A 20,622-nucleotide genomic window follows, 5' to 3' on the forward strand; every position below is an offset into this window, starting at 1 on the left:
AAGAAAAAGGGAAGTGTGTTTCTAGTTAATAGAGTAGCCACAAAATCAATACAGAGAAACAGTAAATACATAGTGCAAATGTTACTTGAAGGAGATACTATCAAGGAAAAGACACTTTCAGCAAAAGAGAGGCCTTTAGAAGCAATTTTGTTCAACTGTATTTTTATTATTATTATTATTATTATTATTATTATTATTATACTTTAAGTTCTAGGGTGCATGTGCATAACGTGCAGTTTTGTTACATATGTATACTTGTGCCATGTTGGTGTGCTGCACCCATCAACTGGTCAGCACCCATCAACTCGTCATTTACATCAGGTATCAACTGTATTTTTATTGGCGAGGAAAAATGAAGTCCTGAGATGTAAAAGACATAGGGTGTGTTGTTGTTGCTTCAGCCTCAAATTGAACCCAGGGCCTGTAAGATGTTAGTGCTTCTCTTACCTTTTACATCCTATTGGATCTAAGAGTGTGAACTGAAAGGATTTAAGTGTAGCTACAATTTCCTTTCTATAATAGGGCCCGTAGAAAGTCAGGTGGACTTTACAAAATAAGTGAAAGGCAATTTTCAGCAATGGAAAGGTTTTGATTCTAAATTGTCTCTATTTAATAATCTGTAATTCTGCTCACACGGAAAAGAATGTCAGAAGAGAATTAGAGATGAGTTTTTCATATGGGGCTTAAGTGGATGTGGTCTTATAGAAAACAATCATTTTATTTTCTAATTAAGTTTATACAATTTGGCAACCATATCCATTTCCCAAAAAGAATTTCCTGTGGATTCTACAAACTGGAAGTCAGAAATAACACTGCTCAAAAGTTTCTCCTTCCTTTCCCAACTCCAGTTTAAATTTGTCTTCTTGACATGAAAATCCAAGCAAAGCTTTGCCCAAGCCTGTAAAAGCTTTATATGAGGTTCTAGGGAAAAACAAGGCAAAATAATACAAACAGCAACTCTGACAGCAGAGACCAGAGCTCTGCTCTCTGTGATTTTCCTGGCTGTTCAGTAAAGGTCTTGATGCCTGGTGATGAATAGACTGCATGTGTACAGTAAAAGATAAAAATGATCTCCATTGGCCCTTTCCCAGCTACAGATGCCATTGCCTTGACCTTAAGCATCTTATTCCAGCCCCAGTTTGCTGAAATGCTCCAAGGCAAAATACTCTGTGTCACTCTGCCTTAGTGTGGCGAGCGGCTCCTGGGCCTGGGAATGTGCTCATATTTGGTGATGTCTTCCTGCGTCACTAAAGCAATCAGATGGATCCAAATTAAAAAGACAATAAGGGCTGAACAAAAGCCGAGAGGGCAGACAGATGGGTAATAATCCCCTCTTCTATCATTCGTGTCTATAGAGAATTATTCAGCAAAATTGAACTCTGATGAACAGAGCCCAAGATAGCTTTATGCAATGAAAATTATGGGATTCTTCCTTTCTATTTGCTTCTGTGCTCTGAGAGAAATGGTAAAATGATATTCCTATTCATGGTCATAGAAAAAAAGGATCTACTGATGTTTGTCACAGTCAGCAGTGTGATACCAGAGAGTGAGAACTTTATTCAGCCAGGCTCACTTTATCATGAATCAGAATGTATATGGGAGATCTGTCGACACCTCTGTCAGTTCCCAGGGCCTCTGATCTGGGATAGATAACGCTTGGGGAAAGAAATGGAACATCTGCTCTTCTAAGTTGACTCTGGAAATCAAGAGAGCCAAATGGATAATAACCTTTCATTCAGTAAGTTTTGAAATAATTCAGTCAACTATGATTTGAAAACCTGTAGCGACAGACTTGGGAAAAGGATGTCCATATCTAAGGATGTAGAAGCTAGAAAGTGGGGAGGTATTTGCTAAAATGAGAAGTTCATTGGTTACTTTCTTATTTTATGTGCCCCTTCATCCCAACTGTATGCCTCTGAAAGGGTGTTACAGGTACTGTGGGTACCAGTGGCAGTACCTCTGGTGAGGCATAAATCTAGTACTGCTTACCACTGCAGAGGTATCTCTAATCAAATGCTACTGCAGTCTTGCTGGGTGTAAGTTTTGTGGCCCTGTTTTCCCCTGAAACATAGCAAAAGACATCTTTTAAGCTTAGGTTCTGAGTTATTGTGGTCTGTGTTTCCACCAAGGGAGAGTGAGTAACAAGCCACTTATGAGAGATACCTATCAACCAAATAATCTAAAAGAAATGCTTTCAGACAAGATGAGCAATATCTTTACCTTTGTTTTGGGATTGTTGTTCAACAGAGGTTTAAAAAGGGTAACTGGGATAATGTCCTATTTTATCACATGTCTGAAAAAATTCTATTTCTTATCAAGGATGTTTTTTATTAAAATAACAGCAGTTATTACTTTTGAGTTTTGAGTTATTAAGGATACATACTGATTGAATATTTTGAATATTCCTTATTTGAAATGCTTGGGACCAGACGTGTTTTGGATTTGTACTTTTTTTTCATATTTTGGAATATTTGTAGATATATATCTTGGGGAAAGGATGTAAGTCTAAACACAAAATTCATTTATGGATTTTATACTTTCTACACATAGCCTGAAGATAATTTTATACAATATTTGTATTAATTTTGTGCCTGAAACAAAGTTGTGTTGAGTACTTATGTGTAGAATTTTCCACTGTGGTATCATGTGTATCATGTCAGCACTTAAATACTATTGGATTTGGGAGCATTTTATCAGATTTTTGGATTCTCACCCTATATATATGTATATATGTGTACACACACACACATACACACACACAGTTACAGATTAAGTGACTTGCTTAAGATAATGCAAGTAGTGAACTTTGGGACCCAGGGCTGCCTGATTCCATATCTCAAGGTCCTTGTACTAAAACAAAGCTAGCTTATCTCTGGCACTCAGTTGCAATTGATTCTACATTGCCTTCTACTCTTTCCTTCACATTTCCTTTACCATGTTGTAAGCTCCCTCAAAGGCAGAAGCTATATCCTATATTTGTCACTCCCATAGAGCCAGAGCCTAGCAAGTCATTACCAGACTTCATGTGATGAAAGCCTGTTCCACACATAGAGTGATTATTTGTCAATGTTATGAGACCTCCAGCCTTCACTGGGTTTGAAAGATAAGGTGGGGCCGGGCGCGGTGGCTCAAGCCTGTAAGCCCAGCACTTTGGGAGGCCGAGACGGGCGGATCACGAGGTCAGGAGATCGAGACCATCCTGGCTAACATGGTGAAACCCCGTCTCTACTAAAGAAATACAAAAGCTAGCCGGGCGAGGTGGTGGGCGCCTGTAGTCCCAGCTACTCGGGAGGCTGAGGCAGGAGAATGGCGTAAACCCGGGAGGTGGAGCTTGCAGTGAGCTGAGATCCGGCCACTGCACTCCAGCCCGGGCGACAGAGCGAGACTCTGTCTCAAAAAAAAAAAAAAAGAAAGAAAGAAAGATAAGGTGGAAATAGTCACTCACAGATTACTGAGGTCGTTGCATGCCATATGGGGCTGAGAAAGCTGCTCATTGCATAACCATATGTGCCCTACATTTTCCAGCCCTCAGCTGCATTTGGGATACAACAGTGCTGAGGAATGGACTGTGAGAAGAAATGACATATGTCACATCTAGGTAATGGCAACTAAGAATCAATTTCCCTTCTCCATTCTTCTCTTCACACACAGGGTGACATGAGATGGTAGTATCACAAGATAAACCCAGCCTGAATTTCTCAGTGATCAAATAGATGAGAACTCGTTCATCAGACTTTGCTAGAGAAATACACCTCTGTCTCCAAACCATTGAGATTTGGGGGTTTATATGTTGCTGCCACAAACCCTGTCCTTTTCTTGTCAATATGCCATGCCATGAAGTTTAGACTTTTAAATATTAACTAACTCAGCTCATTAGAAGCTTTTATGCAAGGCAGCAGCAATCTAAAGTATCTTAACTATCAAATTAGGTCTTTTTAAGTCATACCTTCATATTTTCTTTCCTTCTAGCATTTTCCAGGGTCTTTGACTTTTCACTTATTCATTCAACAATTGATTGTTAATTATGTTATCTGACTACTACTGTGTGTCTGGTGTGGGACATTGATGTCATTTAATTATTTGTTAAATATTGAAGTAAAGAATATCATGTACCAGACACAGTTCTAGTGCTTGTCAAATATTTAATCTAGAAATCCTGGAAGGCACTATCATCACCCTCACTTTATATATTAAGGAAACTGGGTCACAGAAAAATTAAGGAACTTGCTCAAGGTGATACAGCTGGTAGTGGAAAATACTGAAACTTGAAAACAGCCAGACTTGGCTCCAGCACCTAAGCTCTTAACCAAAAAGCTGTATTGATGATCGTGTTACAGTTGAATCAATGCAGGGGATGGAGTCCTGACAGATCATCATGGCCAACCTGGTCCTTGCCCATGGGCCTTACTGAAGCTGCTGCTTCCCTCCTATTTTATCACAAACATAAGCTTGGTTTTAAGAGCAGGGAGTTCTCAGGAAAATGCTGAGAGAACTCTCAGGGAATTCATCCCATCTCTACATTCCTTTAATATCTTCTTTACATTTCCATCAAGCCACTGCTTATCCCATATATTTATTTAGTTAGTTATGTACAAGGTTTATTCATATTAGTAAGCCTACAGCATTTACTTCACAACATGAATATGCAGAGTGAATGTTTTACAGATGATGTAAATGAAGAATGAGGAAACTAATTAATACAAGTTAAGCCATAATCTACTGCTAAAATTTAAGCACTTTTGAAATTTCTGTCTACCCTACCCTATAAATGGCAGGGTAGACAATACAGAGCAGTAAATATACATATTTTTTTACCTATGAAGCCTAACTATATAACACTTTCAATGAGTGTTATTTAATATCTTGTGTTGTTGTTTCCAACTGTGGAGGGATCTTTTACTGTTCTAGTACTGAGAAAATAATAATAGAGGGCATATATTGAGCATTTACTGTGAGTTAGGCAGTTGCTATGGACTGAATGCTTCTTTCTCAAAATTTATGTATTGAAGCCCTAATTCCCAATATGATGACATTAGGAGGTGGGGCTTTCAGGAGGTAATTAGGTCATGAGGATGGAGCCCTCATTAATGGGATTCCTGTCTCTTAAAGAGATATGAGAGAGAGGGTCTCTTTCTCTACCACGTAAGAATCCAGCAAGAAGGCACCCATCCGCAAACCTGGAAGCAGGTCTTCATAAGGAACCAAATCAGGCAAGTGTTAGTTTGTTCTCACACTGCTATAAAGAAATCTTTAGACTGGGTAATTTATAAAGAAAAGAGGTTTAATTGGCTTCTGGTTCTGGAGGTTGCACAGGAAGTACAGTTGTTTCTGCTTCTAGGGAGACCTCAGGAACTTTCCAATCATGGTGGAAGGCAAAGGGGAAGCAGGCCTGTCTTACACAGCTGGAGCAGGAGCAAGAGAGAAGGAGGGGCATGCTGCACCATTTTAAACAACCAGATCTTGTGAGAACTCTATCAAGAGAACAGCACTCGGGGGATGGTGCTAAACCAGTCATGAGAAACCACCCACCGCCATGATCCAATCACCTCCCACCAGGCCCCACCTCCAACACTGGGGATTACAATTCAGCATGAGATTTGCATGGGGACACAGATCCAAACCATGTCAAGCTAGTAGCTTGATCTTAGATTTCCCTGCCTCAAAAATGGAAAATAAATGTGGTTTATGCCACCCTGTCTATAGTATTTGTTATAGCAGCCTGAACTAGGACAGCAGTCTTGTAAGGACTTTATGTATAAAAATGTATTTAATCTTCATAATAGCTTGATGAGTCATATTCAATCAGTTCTCATTATTCACGGCACTTATGTTCTGTACAAACATTGAATTGGACTGCTGTTCCTAGAAAAAAATAAACGGTCAGGTTCCTTTGAGCCCCTGGTGACAGCATTTTCATCATCTGAACAATATACAACCCTGTTTTATGTGTGCTTGTGTTTAAAGACACCTCATGTAATATATAATGTTGTTTTATTTACATTGAACTCATGGCCAACAGCACCATAGCTCCTGCCTGAATAAAACTTACCTAACACATGTATTTTCTCCATAAAACACACCACAGCCTTCTTGCACACAGAAACACTAGAAAGATAGCACTTTGGCACTACACTTAGGGCCATTTTAGGAGGTGAAATCACCAACAGAAATGCACAAAAATGTGAAAACGTGGCATCACCTAGACTGTGGAAAGGATATGTGTTTACAGCATGTGAGCTGAAACCAGAAAGCAGAGAATCACCTTGTTTGACCTCAGCTGGGAGCATGTATATCAGGTGAATAAAAATTTTCACAGCTCTATGCATGTCTTCAAATAACCATGAAAGTGCCGCAAGTATTGATTTTGGAGTTATAAATAAATTGTAGTGAGCAGACAAATTTGCAAATATGAAATCTGTGAATAACGAGTGTTAAACATGAAATATTTGTGCCTTAAATTGATAGGTAGGTCCCCTATCCCACAGTGTGGATGTATTTGGAGATGGAAATAATTAATGTTAAATAAAGTCATAAGTGTGGAGTCCTGATCAGATAGGACCAATTTCCTTATAAGGAAGAGACACTGGAGAGTTTTCTCTTTCTGCACCTCATGCTCTGAAGAAAGGCCATGTAAGGACACAGTGAGAAGGTGGCCATCTGTAAGAAACAAAAAGAGGCCGGGCGCGGTGGCTCAAGCCTGTAAGCCCAGCACTTTGGGAGGCCGAGACGGGCGGATCACGAGGTCAGGAGATCGAGACCATCCTGGCTAACATGGTGAAACCCCGTCTCTACTAAAAAATACAAAAAACTAGCCGGGCGAGGTGGCGGGCGCCTGTAGTCCCAGCTACTCGGGAGGCTGAGGCAGGAGAATGGCCTAAACCCGGGAGGCGGAACTTGCAGTGAGCTGAGATCCGGCCACTGCACTCCAGCCCGGGAGACAGAGCGAGACTCCGTCTCAAAAAAAAAAAAAAAAAAAACACAACCACACAAAAAGAGCCCTCACCTAAAGCCAAACTAGCCAAATTGGACTTCCCAGCCTCCAGAATTTTGAAAAAATTCATTTCTGTTGTTTAAGCCACACAGTCTAGTATTTTGTTATGGTGGCCCGGAGCAGACTAAAACAGTAAGTACTGGTTGTACTATTGTAATACCACTTTAAGAATAAGGAAACTTGGGCACAGGGATATGTAACTAATACGTGACTTTCCTATCTACTGCTTAATGGACCTAGTTTCAAACCCATGCAGTCTGATTCCAGACGACATATTTTAAGTGCCGGAACACTATGCTAGACTGCCTCCTTGAACTAGACCACGTGACGAGGCTGCCCTTCCCTTTTGCTCTAAATTGGTCTGTAAAATCATCAGGTTGAGCTCTGAAGCACACCTCTTCCTTTCCTGACAAAGCAGATTCTCTTTGTATCTCTCAGACTCCTCAATAGCTCAAGATATAAAAAGAGAACACCAACATACACATTCTTTTTTTAAAGCTGAACACCACTTCTCCCAGCTGCCAGCCAGCAGAGAGTCAATCTTCTCCTGGAAATTTCCTCTCCTTGACCATGTTGTATCCATTAACCAGGGAGAAAGTTTTCCCAGTGCACTGACCATATTACTGCATTGTCATAATTGAAACCATTAGGTTACATTCTTTCCATATGTGAGAGTGCAGCCAATGCACTTCACTTGGTGATACTTCAGTTCCTTGGTTCTAAATGTGTTTTGGGTAATGGACCACTCTAATAATTTGAGGAAAGTTACGGACATACTGCCCCAGGGAAAAAAAAATGCACAGGCAAAGTGATATAGGAGCTTTTGCATAAATTTCAGGGACCCAAGGACCAACAGAAGCCCACTCTCCCTTCTGAAAGCCCTTGCTCCAGTAATTTCATTTACACAGAAAGGATAACAGCTCTATCTACAATCTATGTAGTGGTGACGACAGCAAATGGAAAATCTAGGTTGGAAGACTTGGCATTTATGTGAAGTTGTGTTTCTGGCTATTGCAGAATCTCTTGTTACATTGTATCATGCTTATCTTCATCATGCATTTCAATACTTCATCTTTATTCCCACAGTCCCTTAGCTGTTTCCAAGCCCTTCTCACTAAGAAACAGGGGCAAAGCACAACATGTACTTGAAAAGAAAGAAATGCTCTGCTTCCCTTTAGAGGGGCATTGGTTTCTGAACCTTGGGAAATGGGTGATGTTACCACACAGCCAGCCAAAGTTTCCAATGGCAACTGAAAGCAGAATAGCAAGAAACCAGTTCAACAGCTGACACCAAAATGCTTTTCCATATGTAAAGCTGTCTTAAACCTACAAGAGACACTGAGAATAAACTCTGTGCTTTCTTTTCTTTTTTGCTTAATACCAAATGGGTCAGGGAGAAGCGCTGGACGCTTTTAAAAATGTACTTATAATTTTGAATCCAAGCTGTGCAAGTACCCATTGGAGACAACTGTTCTCTCATGGCCTGCTTTGAATAAACAATCACAGCTCTGTGTGATATTACTTCTTAACCAGATTCTAGCATTGAGCTGTTGGCTCGCCATGGTTACTTGCATTTTAAACCAGTGGCTCCTTTTCCTTCCCGTTGGCTAAGATTTCTGCCTACTTGGCAATGGCTCCCTCTCATTTGAACTTTTGCCCTCTTTTAATCTCCACCAAATTTTAGTCTAAAAGAACCTTTCATGGGCACCTTTTGTTACTCTGAGTTTCTTTCTCGTGTGAGAACCAGCTTAGGGAGCTGCTTACTGGAAAACACTCAAGGGCCTGTCTTCCTCCTCTGTGAAGCCAGCAGTGACAGGCTGTTTTGTGTATGTACTTTTCTCCCCCACTTTTTTTTTTTTTAAATTAAGGAAGCACAAGATGCACGCTGTTTGCTGAAAACAAAATGTTTGCTTTCAAAAGCAAGGGAACACACACATATTTGCATATGTCCGTGTGGCTCCACTATTGTCTGACTCCAGGGCCACTCCTCTTTATTTCTCCAGCATATAGCTCTTTCAAAACTTATTTCAGATCAAAAGCCAAGCTAATGAAAAGTTTTAGTTCTTCCTGACTTCCCACACCAGTCACAATTCAGCAAGGCCTTCCAGGACCTCAACATCCATGGAGCCCGGTCCTCTTTCCAAAGAATATACAACATTTCAACCCCTTCTCCCATTTGATGGTTAGACAATCTGCTTCCTATATAAATGGAGTCTGCCATTTTATTCAGAACCCCCAGCTTCATCCTGTTCATTCTCTGGATTCTCTCCTCAGCCTGGACTCATAACCACTCAGCTCTGTGCTACTGTCCTCTCCTCACCCTGACTGTGCCTAACCACTAAGCTATATCAATTCCTTTCCCAAAAGCAAATCCACCATCTCTCTCTCTCTTTCTTTTCCTGAGCCTCACAGCATGGGGGTCTGTTCGCCAAACAATCTGGTGTTGACTCCAGCTGGAACCCACTCTGATGCCTGGTAATTCAGTTCTGCAAATTCTCTCCCACCCTTTGCAAAATATTCTAGACCTCTTTCTCTCTGCCACTCTCAATAATCTTCTGGCCTCTTGGCTTAAAAGATAGGGGTTTACTGGCTCAAGCTACTAATTTTTCTCACACTCTCTCTTTTCTCACACCCTGGTAAATACTCAGAAGCTGCCATCCAGTCTTGGAGGGGAAGTGAAATTCCTCTTTCCCAAAGCCGATCCCATCTTTGTGAGCTCAGGCCTTCCAGATGCAAAGGGACTATGCTTTATATTTTCTTCACAGTCACAGCCATTTATTCCCAACCAACTCCTACTCTTCTGCCTTCAAACATACTTAAATGTTTGAAAAACAAAAACAAAACCCTTCCCAGCAAGCTTTCTTGTTCCATATGCCCTTCTCACTACCATCCAAATTCTTCCCATCCTTATAACTCCACACTTGAATTGCCTGTATCTGTCACTTTTATTTCTTCATCTCACCTCCTCTACTCTCTTATCTCTCTTTCTCACTTTCAGCTTCACCACCATTCTAAGAATTTTCTTATGAAGGCCATCAATAAAAATAAGGAGGTTTCCTTCACCTTCAGTGTCCTTGTCTTCCATGCTGCAAATGGTCTACTTTTCATTAAACTCTTGTTTTCTGTTTATCACATTCTCCTGATTTCCTTCTCCTTTTATGCCTACTGCTCCTTCAGCAGTTCCTCTCCCCAAGGTTCTGACCTTAACTCAGTTAAGTTTATCAAACATTTCTTGGACTTTGACTCCAACAAAATGTGGAATAAAACTTTTTTTATTATCTGGAGGTTTTAGCTCAAGCTTCAATTCTTTTCAAATACACGTTGTGCTTTGCCCCTGTTTCTTAATGAGAAGGACCTGCAAATAATCCTGAGGAGAATAGGAAATAGGCAGGGCTCTCAGGCACTTGGTTGCTAAAACACAGAAATACTTCCAGAGAACTGATAAATAGCCACTTCCCTGAGCCCCACCACTCTACTGTCCTAGTCTCTTGCCTGGAACCCCTTGAATTCCTAATGGTTCAGAAACTAAAAGATTAAATTCTAGATCATCAAGGCCTTTACAGAATACTGTTTCAACATTATGCTCTGAATCCATCTAATGACCTGCCATAGGAGCTGTTAAACACGTTGAGGACCACCACTGTCAATAAGTGCTTCTGTGTTCTAAAGAGCAGCCAGCAATCCTTCTAGTGTTTACTAAAGGGTGATGAAACTGGAACTTTTTTCTCCCACTTACCTTCTCCATCTATCCAACGTAAGCAATAGACAGGAGTTCCTGAAAAGAGACCTAAGTTGGAAAGAATTATCTGCCTAGGGACAAGAGCTGTTACCGGGGGAAATGCACATGAAGAAAAGGAAAGAGGGTTCTCCCCACCTAACCAAGTAAGGGGAGCTCTGAAAGAGACCTTTGTAGAGATTTCGAATGTTTGCAAAAGAAGAGACACCAGATTGTCCTCTTCAACTGGATACTTTCAACTCACAGACAGTTTTAGGCTGAGTCAGTACATCAGAGTTTGATGAGGGAGGCCCTGGGAGCACTTGACTTTTAGGAGGAATTTATTCATGTCCCTTGAAGTTTGACAGTGTACATAAAAATAGATACTGGTGTCTGCTGCCAAACTGGAAAAATCAGAAGATAAAAGGCTCACTGGAGCTGTCTTCCATGGCAAGACAAGGAAGGGAGAGTGGAGCCTGGGGGCAGCAGACTACCCAGAGTCTGGCATGGAAATGAGGCATGAGTCTCCTTTAGTCCAAGTGAGCTTGGGCTGTCTCTGTGGGATCATACTTTAAAAAGTGCTGGGGTGAGTGGATCCTAACAGGATGGATCCCTGTGGACGAAGACTGAAAGGATGTCACTCTAGGTCAGCTGGAAAGCACATTACCCATGTCATCAAACAATAACCTGGAACAATCTCAGTGAACAATGTTTAGAGATATTGGCTGAAGAACTCAAAAGGAAAATAAAGGGAGAGAAAAGAAAAGTTAACCATGAGAGAGCAGTATTTAGAAGCCTGGTCTAATGGAGAACACGCTAGCCATTTACTATCAGCCAAGAGAGAACTACAAAAAACAGCAGCTAAATAAAGGCTTGAAAGGGTAAGAAGGAAATCTGAAAGTTGAGAACACGGCCCCTCCCCTACTACAGGCCCAGAGCCATGGGTCTGGCCTGAGCTGTGAGAAGAAAGATATTCAAATCAAATCAGAAGTGAGACTGGAATTTTGGCTTAACCTTATTCAGAAATTTTACTTCCTGAAAGTGTTATATGTATCTAAACATTTTTATAATTGAACATTTCTAGGAAACTGTGGAATCGTCTCAGGAAATCACATGAAGGAAAGAAAGATATGAACAGTCAGGTCAGAAAACAGGGATTATAGAAAAATAAAGGCATTTGATCTGTATATCCCTGCTCAATAACTAGTTATACATGCTTACAAACACCTAGTTTACTGATACACTTTTATTGTTAACTACTGCTTTTTTGTTTATGTCTCTTCCAGTTGTAAGTGATGGAATCCTGACTCAAATAGGCTTAAGCAAAAGAACTCTCATAACAAAGATGTCTACAGGTATTTTAGATTCAGGAATAATCCAAGACCTCAAAATAATGTTATGAAGGCCCTGGCTTTCTTGTTATTTGAAATCCATTTGTCTCTGCTTGGTTTAATTTTGCATGCATATTCTTTCTCAGTTGTAGGCATGATGGATCATACCATGCCAGCTTAATAAATCTTGCAAAAAAAAAAAAAGTGGGGTAGCATAGCAATAAATTTCCATTGAGTTCTCTAACTGACCTATCTTGGATTCTGTCTTAACTCTAGAGTCTGTAGTATTCTAATTGGTGAAATAGACATCATATGCCCATCCCTGTGGTTGGAAAATTAGGGTTAGCTTCACATAAACCATGTGAAATGAGTTCCCCCAAAATAGGGGTTCTATTAAGAGGGAATTTGGAACAACTCAAAGATATTAAAACAAAGATAACAGAAATTCATTAGAATATCCTCATTTGTAGCTTCTTCCAGGTTATCACTCACTGTCTACTTCTCCCTTCAGTTCTGTCAGGTTATGCTTCATGTATTTTGGGGCTCTCTTATTAGGTGCACACAATATTATCATAAAATGTCCTTTTCCTCTAGCAACAAATTTTGTTCTAAAGTCCATTTTGTCTAATACTAGTATAGCTAAAAATGAGGTGAAAAAGAAAACTAGATGATGGATTATATTTGGAGCGTGTTATTGAACAGATGAATATGATTTTGAGATTTGTGGTTTGGTTGACAGGGTATGGCTATTCACTGAGATTGAGAAAGAGAAGGAACAATAGATGTGAACATTAAAGAGATGAATTTTTTTTTGTAAAAAAATACTATTAGTTCCCAGATCTGTGAGAGAACCAAAAAGTCCTTGGTGGCTACTTCAGAATTGTATTATTATCTAATTATTTTTATGTAACCCTATTTTGAAATTTCAAGCTTTATGTGGTCAAGACAATAGTCTACTTGCAATTTTCTCATGCTTTGTGCAGAGTTTAGCTCAGATTAGATGAAATGCTTGTAAAGGGAAGGATTGATTTAGAAAACTTGATGTTGGGCTGGGCAGGGTGGCTCACGTGTGTAATCCCAGCACTTTGGGAAGCCAAGGCAGGTGAATCATTTGAGGTCAGGAGTTCAAGACCAGCCTGGCCAACATGGTGAAACCCTGTCTCTACAAAAAAATACCAAAATTAGCCAGGCATGGTGGTGGTTGCCTATAATCCCAGCTACTTGGGAGGCTGAGGCAAGAGAATCAATTGAAACCAGGAGGCAGAGGTTTCAGTGAATCAAGATCAGGCCACAGCACTCCAGCCTGGGCAACAGAGTCGGACTCCGTCTCAAAAAAAAAAAAAAAAAAGTAAAAGAAAAGAGAAAGAAAGAAAACTCGATGTCCTTATGAGTGTCTAGCCAGCCTGAACAAGATTTAGTTCCCTTAGCCTAATGGGTTGCTTTTTCTTTTGAATCATGGGTCATTGAACACTCTGCTTCCTTTCCTTAGAATGCCCTTCTCTTCTTTCCATATAATTCACTTGGCTAAGTCTACTTGTCTTTCAGTCCTCAGCTATCTCCTTCTACAGAAAGCCTTTTCTAATGACTCAAGGTTTTCTGTGCAATTTCTTCCATTTACCCCAATGCAGCCCTTATTGCACTGCATTAATAGCCTATTCCATGAAGACAGATATTGCTTCCTGTTTATTATCTTAGTTGATAGCATAATACATGGAAATTCAAAAAATTCTTTTTGAATTAACTATTAAACAGACATATTTAGCTATAAGGAAAGAACTATCTGTCTAATTGTTTATTTTACACTCCTATACCAGAATATCCAGGCACTGAACAGATTGACTTTTGGTCAAAACTGAGAAAAAAGACAGTTTCAGATAAAGAGGAATGAATGTCTCCAAAGTAGATATCAGAGAAATATAAAAAGAATTTATTTATGGAACTGACATCAACTAAATCCTTTTCCGGAATCGAAATTCCACTCATCTCTCAAACATGCCCAGGAATATGAACTAAGTTGGTGTTGAAATGATTGGCTGATGGATGATGCCATTATCTGAGTTTGGTATCTTTGGGGCCCAGTTATCAATTACACAGCATATTTCTTCAAACTAAGAGTGATCCTTATAAAATGCACCATTATTTTATGTACCTTCAAAATAGAAAAGGAAAATCTGATGACAATTCTGTGACAGTGACTAAGAAACATTGATTGTAAGACACACTTCAATTTTAGAGACACTAAAGTTTGAAAAAGATGTGTGTCTTGAACACAATTAAATATGTTAGATAATACATGAATTATAGAATGTGGAAGGACCTAAGACTTAATCTACTCTAGTCTTCACCAACTTATACATAAACTAAGAACTAAAGATTTGTAAGTATACAGGTACACAAAAATTGGGTAAATCAATCAACCTTAAAAACCAGATGCGCTGGTTTGTTCCAGTGTCAACATTTTATAATTCTGTTCTAATATTAATACTAAAAAGAGACCCAGGAGAATATATGTCATCATCAAATGACAAATGTCTCCTTCCTATGTTAGAGATAGCTAATTTACCTCAACAAATATGTTACTTTAATTTTCTATACTCAAATGCCTGAATCATAGCATCTCTTCCCAATGAGTCAAGGGTTTGTCTAGAAAGAAAGACTTGAATCCAGGGTTTGATAGTCAAGCAAATACCTAAATGAGATGTATACCCAATGGTACATGTAACTATTTTCCTGCCATTTAATAATCTCTCATTTAGGCCAGGTGCAGTGGCTCATGTCTGTAATCCCAGCACTTTGTCGGGGCTAAGGTGGGCAGATCACAAGGTTAGGAGTTTGAGACCAGCCTGACCAACATGGTGAAACCCCGTCTCTACTAAAAATACAAAAATTGGCTGGGCATGGTGGTGCACACCTGTAATCCCAGCTACTCAGGAGGCTGAGGCAGGAGAATCTCATGAATCCAGGAGGCGGATGTTGCAGTGAGCTGAGATCATGCCATTGCACTCCAGCCCGGGGGACAGAGCAAGACTCCGTCTAAAAAATAAAATAAAATAAAACAAAAATAAAAAATCTCTCAATTAATCAAAGACCATTTCCATGGCATGAGATATTCAATATTTCATTAGAAGAACAAATCAAACTTGCTGTAATTATGAATTCATGAATTTGAATTCATGATTTCTAATGGCAACTTTAGAGTTAGCTTTCTTCAGTCAATTTTAGTTTCCTTGGCACATAATGCTCCAGGTTTTGTTTTAAAAAGCAACTTACTCTCTTTCTCTTTCCTTCATTTTCCCCTTCCCTTAACACCACAATTGAAAAACTCTCCCTCAATTCCACCTTCTCTCAAATTCCCCTACCTCTAGAACCTCAGGCCCTCCTTTCATTACTTTGCTAATAACAAACACATCTTCATTTTCTCTGGAACTCATGCAGAAGAAACATTTTAAGCTCAACTAAATAATTATCCACCTACTTTATATTTCCTCCCAAGGAAAAAAGAAATCCTGATTGACTGAAAAATCACCAGGTGATTGTCACCAGAATCCTTAATGTGAAAACTTCCTTACAATCTTTCTTCTTTAACTTTCTGTTTTTGATGTGAGAAGTAGCAAAATTAAGGGAATTTGTGAATTTTATGAGAAAATGCCACCAGATAAATGGAGTTACATTTAACTGAACAAAGTCATCATAAACGCATTCAGTGTATGAGTGACATGGCAAAGGGAACCACCGAGTATAAGAGGTGCATGGTTGTGTTTGAGTTTGCCACCAACTCTTAGAGCAGGGCTGCAAGGTACGCTCAAGGGAATGTCCTCAAGGCCAAGATTACAGCACAGGCAACAGTTGAGAACATGGTGGGGGACAGGTGGAGGTGGGAGCAGCTTAAGAATGACTCACCCAGGCAAGTGAAGACAAAGCCTTTCTCAGCAGACCTAAATCCCAGTTGCTTCCTCATCTTTATTTTGCAAAAAATACTCTTTGCTTAGAAAAGATAAGAAGAAACCATGATTCCACTGAAGAAGTTCTCTGACAAAACAACCTCAAGATTGTCAATGGATTCTTCCTGCTTGTGAATACATAATATACAAATATATATACATACATGTGCACGCATACAAAACCAGTATTTTAAATCAGTATAAAGCCCTTTCTGAAACCAGAGCTGGCCCCTGAGCAAAATAGTAATTTAGCAAAATTTGACTTGCTGTCTTCTCACTTCTTTTAATGCCACCTTTTTGCCCCTTATCTTACTCAAAAGTCTCTATTCCTGTTGTCTCTGACAGCTTTACGCTCCTCCCTGTTAATGTGCTAATAAGTAAGTGTTTTAGTCTATTCAAGCTATACCAAAGCATCCTAGACTGGGTAATTTATAAGCAACAGAAATATATTTCTCATAGTCTAGAAGCTGGGAAGTACAAGATGAAAACGTCAGCAGTTTTGGTGTCTGGTGAGGGCTCTCTGCTTTAAAGATGGTGCCTTGGTCAGGTGTGATGGCTCATGCCTGTGATCCCAGCACTTTGGGAGGCTAAGGCAGGAGGATCACTTGAGGCCAGGAATTGGAGACCAGCCTGGGCAATATATCAAGATCCTATCTCTGTAAAAACTAAAATGTAAATAAAAAAATATATAGCCAGACATAATAGAACATGCCTGTAGCCCTAGCTCCTCAGGAGGCTAAGACAGGAGGATCTCTTGAGCCCAGGAGTTCAAGGCTGCAATGAGCTATGATAGCACCACTGCACTCCAGCTTGGGCAACAGAGTGAGGCCTTGTCTCTAAATAAATAGAATAAAGTTAATGCCTTGGTGCTACATGTTCACATGGCAGAAGGAGCAGGGGCACTCCTTTCAACATTTTTCATAAGGGCATTGATCCCATTCAATATGGCAAAGCACTCATAACCTAATCATTCGCCAAAAGATTCTATTTCTTAATGCTATAACATTGGGTACTAGGTTTCAATACATGAGGTTTATGAGGGAAAGCATCATTCACACTATAGCAGTAAGTATTTGAAAAGTGCTGCTATATCTGAGGCCTTTTTAGAGAAAATGAGAGGGCTGTGAGTAAGTCAGTGTGAAATGTGGACTTGGTAACTGGTAATTTGAAAATAATCTCATTCTTTCTTGACCACCTCAGCAGCTTGAGAGCTAGGAGAGATCTATTTAATATATCATTTTTTAAACTGGTAATGGACATTATCCATAGATATTTTCAAAATTGTGGGAGCTGGAAAAGATTTTAATAGTCATCTCAAACTATGTCTGTATTTTATAAATTTGGAAACTGAGATGTAGAGAAGCAAGAGAGTTATTGCCAGAGGCCATCCTCACTCCCATCGTATTTCCGGGTCAGTAGTTTCCAGAAATTCTGCCTTGGGAAAACTGACACTGATTAGAGGTTTGAATTTTTGGCACTTAGCAAGCTAAATAATTTAGCATGTGTTATCTGAGAAGGCTGAAGATATAGGTCTAATTTATGGACCCTCATGTTGAAGGGACATCTAAACCAACTTGTTTTTGTCCATCAGTAGGTCAATGTTGCTTAAAAGAAGGGTTTCAACTTCATCATATGGTGCCACAAGCCCTGGATAACATATATCAAATGCCCATGTATTGGAAAGAAGCTATCTGCTCCATTCCTCTGGATGAGAAGGCCCTGGGAAAATCTTTTTGACTATCTGCTTTTAGCACTATGGCTGACTAGGTGATCTGAAAACCTCCTGTTATTATCTATTACACAGGACAAAGTCTTCAAAGCATGTTGTTCTCATTTAAATTGGTGGAGATTTTCAAACCTTCTCCCCAAACTCCTGTCATCTGAACTGCAGTGAAGAACTGGGATCAGAACCACCAGGGGTCAGGAGGAACAGGGTGACCTAAGGGTAGATCAGGAGAGTAGCAGTGGTGTTGGTTACTAAGTCTTGAGCAAATACTAAAGTAAGGAATCTGAGTCTAGGATTCTTGAACTGACCCAAGGTAAACAGGAGTTTTCTACCATTAATGACAGAACCCATAGTCAGAAAACATACCCAGACTGAAAGAAAGCCTTCTCAATTTTTGACCTGCAGGATTTCCCCCAAAGAGATCAAGTAATGTGCTCACAACCAAAGAGCATTAGCAAAGTAGAAAGGAAGCTGTATTAAAGTTATCTATTGTAGAATAGCAAATTACTCTAAAAGTTAAAGTTTTATAAAATGACTATAAACATTCATTATCCTCCCATTTTCTGAGAATAGGAGGACCTAGAATTTGGGGAGTGGGTCAATGTTTTTCATAAGGGCACTGATCCTATTCATAAGGGCAAAGCATTCATAACCTAATCACTTTCCAAAAGGTTCTACCTCTTAATCCTATAACATTGGGTATTAGGTTCAAATGCGGGTTTCTCATAAACTTGCAGTCATTTGAAGGCTTGATGAGTGCTGGAGGATCCAATTCCAAAAGTACTCACTCACCTGGGGTGTACTGGTGTTGGTTATTGATTGGAGACCTTAGTTCCTCTCCGTGTGGGTCTCCCATTAGGCCAGCTGAGTGTACTCGTGACATAGCAGCTGGCTTCCATCAGAGTAATTGATTCAAGAGAGAGTAAGTCAGGAAGGAGCTATTCTTTTCATGTCCTAACCAGAAATGAAAACAGGGGCAAATTCCTTTGTAATCTTGGGGGAAAAAAAGGCTAACCATAAAAAAATCCAATCATATTTTAATATTTAAATTAAAATTTAGTATTTAATTTTTTAATATTTTAATTAAAATAAAAAAATTGTGTTCAGCAAACACACCATCAGAAAATAAAAAAAATAAATGGCAAACAAAGGGAGATATTTACAAGTCACTTAACAACAAAGGATTAACATCCAGAATACATACATAATTTCTACAAATCAGTAAGAGACAACCCAACAGAAAAACAGGCAAAAGCCAAAACACACTTAAGAGAAAGAGAAACAAGCGTGGCCAAAACAGATACAATGAGGTGCTCAACCTAGCTAATAATCAAGGAAATACAAGTTATGACCTTAATAAGATACAGTTTTACACCTATTTAATTATCTCAAATTAGAAGATCTGACAATACCCAGTATCAGAGAAGAAGTGAATCAATGGGAAAGCCAGTAGGCACTAAATTGTTACAATCACTTTGGAAAGCAACTGGGCTTTCTCTTGTGAAGGTGAATACTTACATATTGTCTCTACCCAGCAGTTGTATTTCTAGGTAAGTGATTTTGACCCCTAGAGTACCTTTGGCAGTGTCTGGAGACATTTTTGATTGTCACAACTTGGAGACACTACTGACATCTAGTGGGTAGAGGCCAGGGATGCTGCTAAACATGTTATGATGCATAGGACAATTTCACACAACAAAGAATTATCTGGCCCCACACATCAGTACTGCTGAGGTTGAGAAACTCTGTCCTAGGTATACGTGTTAGTGAAACTTGCACACATGTGCAACAGGAGATGTAGAAGAATATATTCATGACAGCAACAGCTAACTAGAAGCCATAATTCTCCTTTAACAGGAGAACAGATAAATCAATTGTAACATAGCTGTTCCATGGAATACACATGATTGAACTATAGCCACAGACAACCATGATGCAAAGTGAAAAACAACAAATTTCATAAGAAAATATCCCATGTAATATGTTTAATAAACTGCTCAAAAAGAAGCACAACTGAAAAAATCTGTTATTTAGGCCTACCAACAAGCAAATGACAAGAGTATAACAGTAGAGTAAGCAATAATTACATAAAATTCAAAGTGCTGGTTACTGTTTGTGCAAAATGAGAGGAATATTTCAGCATGGAAGCGGGGGATAAATACAGGGAAGCATTGCAACCATGTTTGAATATTTCATTTGGATGGTAGGTTCACAGTTGCTCATTACACTATCAAACTTTATAACCTACATCAGCAGTTCCCAACCTTTTTTTCTGGCACCAGGGGCAGGCTTCGTGGAGGACAATTTTTCCACAGACCAGGGATATTAGACAATTTGGGGATGATTCAAGGGTATTATTAATACATTTATTGTGCTCTTTATCTCTATTCCATTGTAACACTAAATGAAATAATTATACAATTCACCATAATGTAAAATCAGTGGGAGACCCGAGCTTGTTTTTTTCTGTTTGTTTGTGTTTTTTGCAACTAGACAGTCCGGTCTGAGGGTGATGGGAGACAGTGACAGATCATCAGGCATTAGATTCTCATAAATAGCATGCAACCTAGATCCCTCGCATGTGCAGTTCACAATAGGGTTCACGCTCCTATGAGTGTCTAATGTCGCTGCTGATCTGACAGGAGGCAGAGCTCAGGTGCTAATTCAATCAATGGGAGGCAGATGTAAATACAGATGAAGCTCCTCTCACCCACTGCTCACCTCCTGCTCTGCCAGTTTCTAACAGCAACCAGTACCAGTACCAGTAGCCATCCATGGCCTGGGAGTCAAGGACCCCGACTTACATATACATATATATACATACACACATACATACATACATATGTCACATGTTATTTTGTACTATTGTATTAAAATGTAAATAAGTAAATAGAAATCATTATTCAGGCAGACGTGGT

The 20,622-nt window shown here is 39.5% G+C and overlaps 1 long non-coding RNA gene across 1 annotated transcript in view; it reads right to left on the minus strand.

The window, feature by feature from the left end:
- The window catches only part of LOC108522120 (uncharacterized), a 154,446-nt gene that overhangs the window by 77,206 nt on the left and 56,618 nt on the right, over positions 1-20,622 (minus strand). The window lies entirely within an intron of this gene.

This window comes from Rhinopithecus bieti, unplaced genomic scaffold (assembly GCF_001698545.2).
Source record: "Rhinopithecus bieti isolate Rb0 unplaced genomic scaffold, ASM169854v2 scaffold_62795, whole genome shotgun sequence".
NCBI lineage: Eukaryota > Metazoa > Chordata > Mammalia > Primates > Cercopithecidae > Rhinopithecus > Rhinopithecus bieti.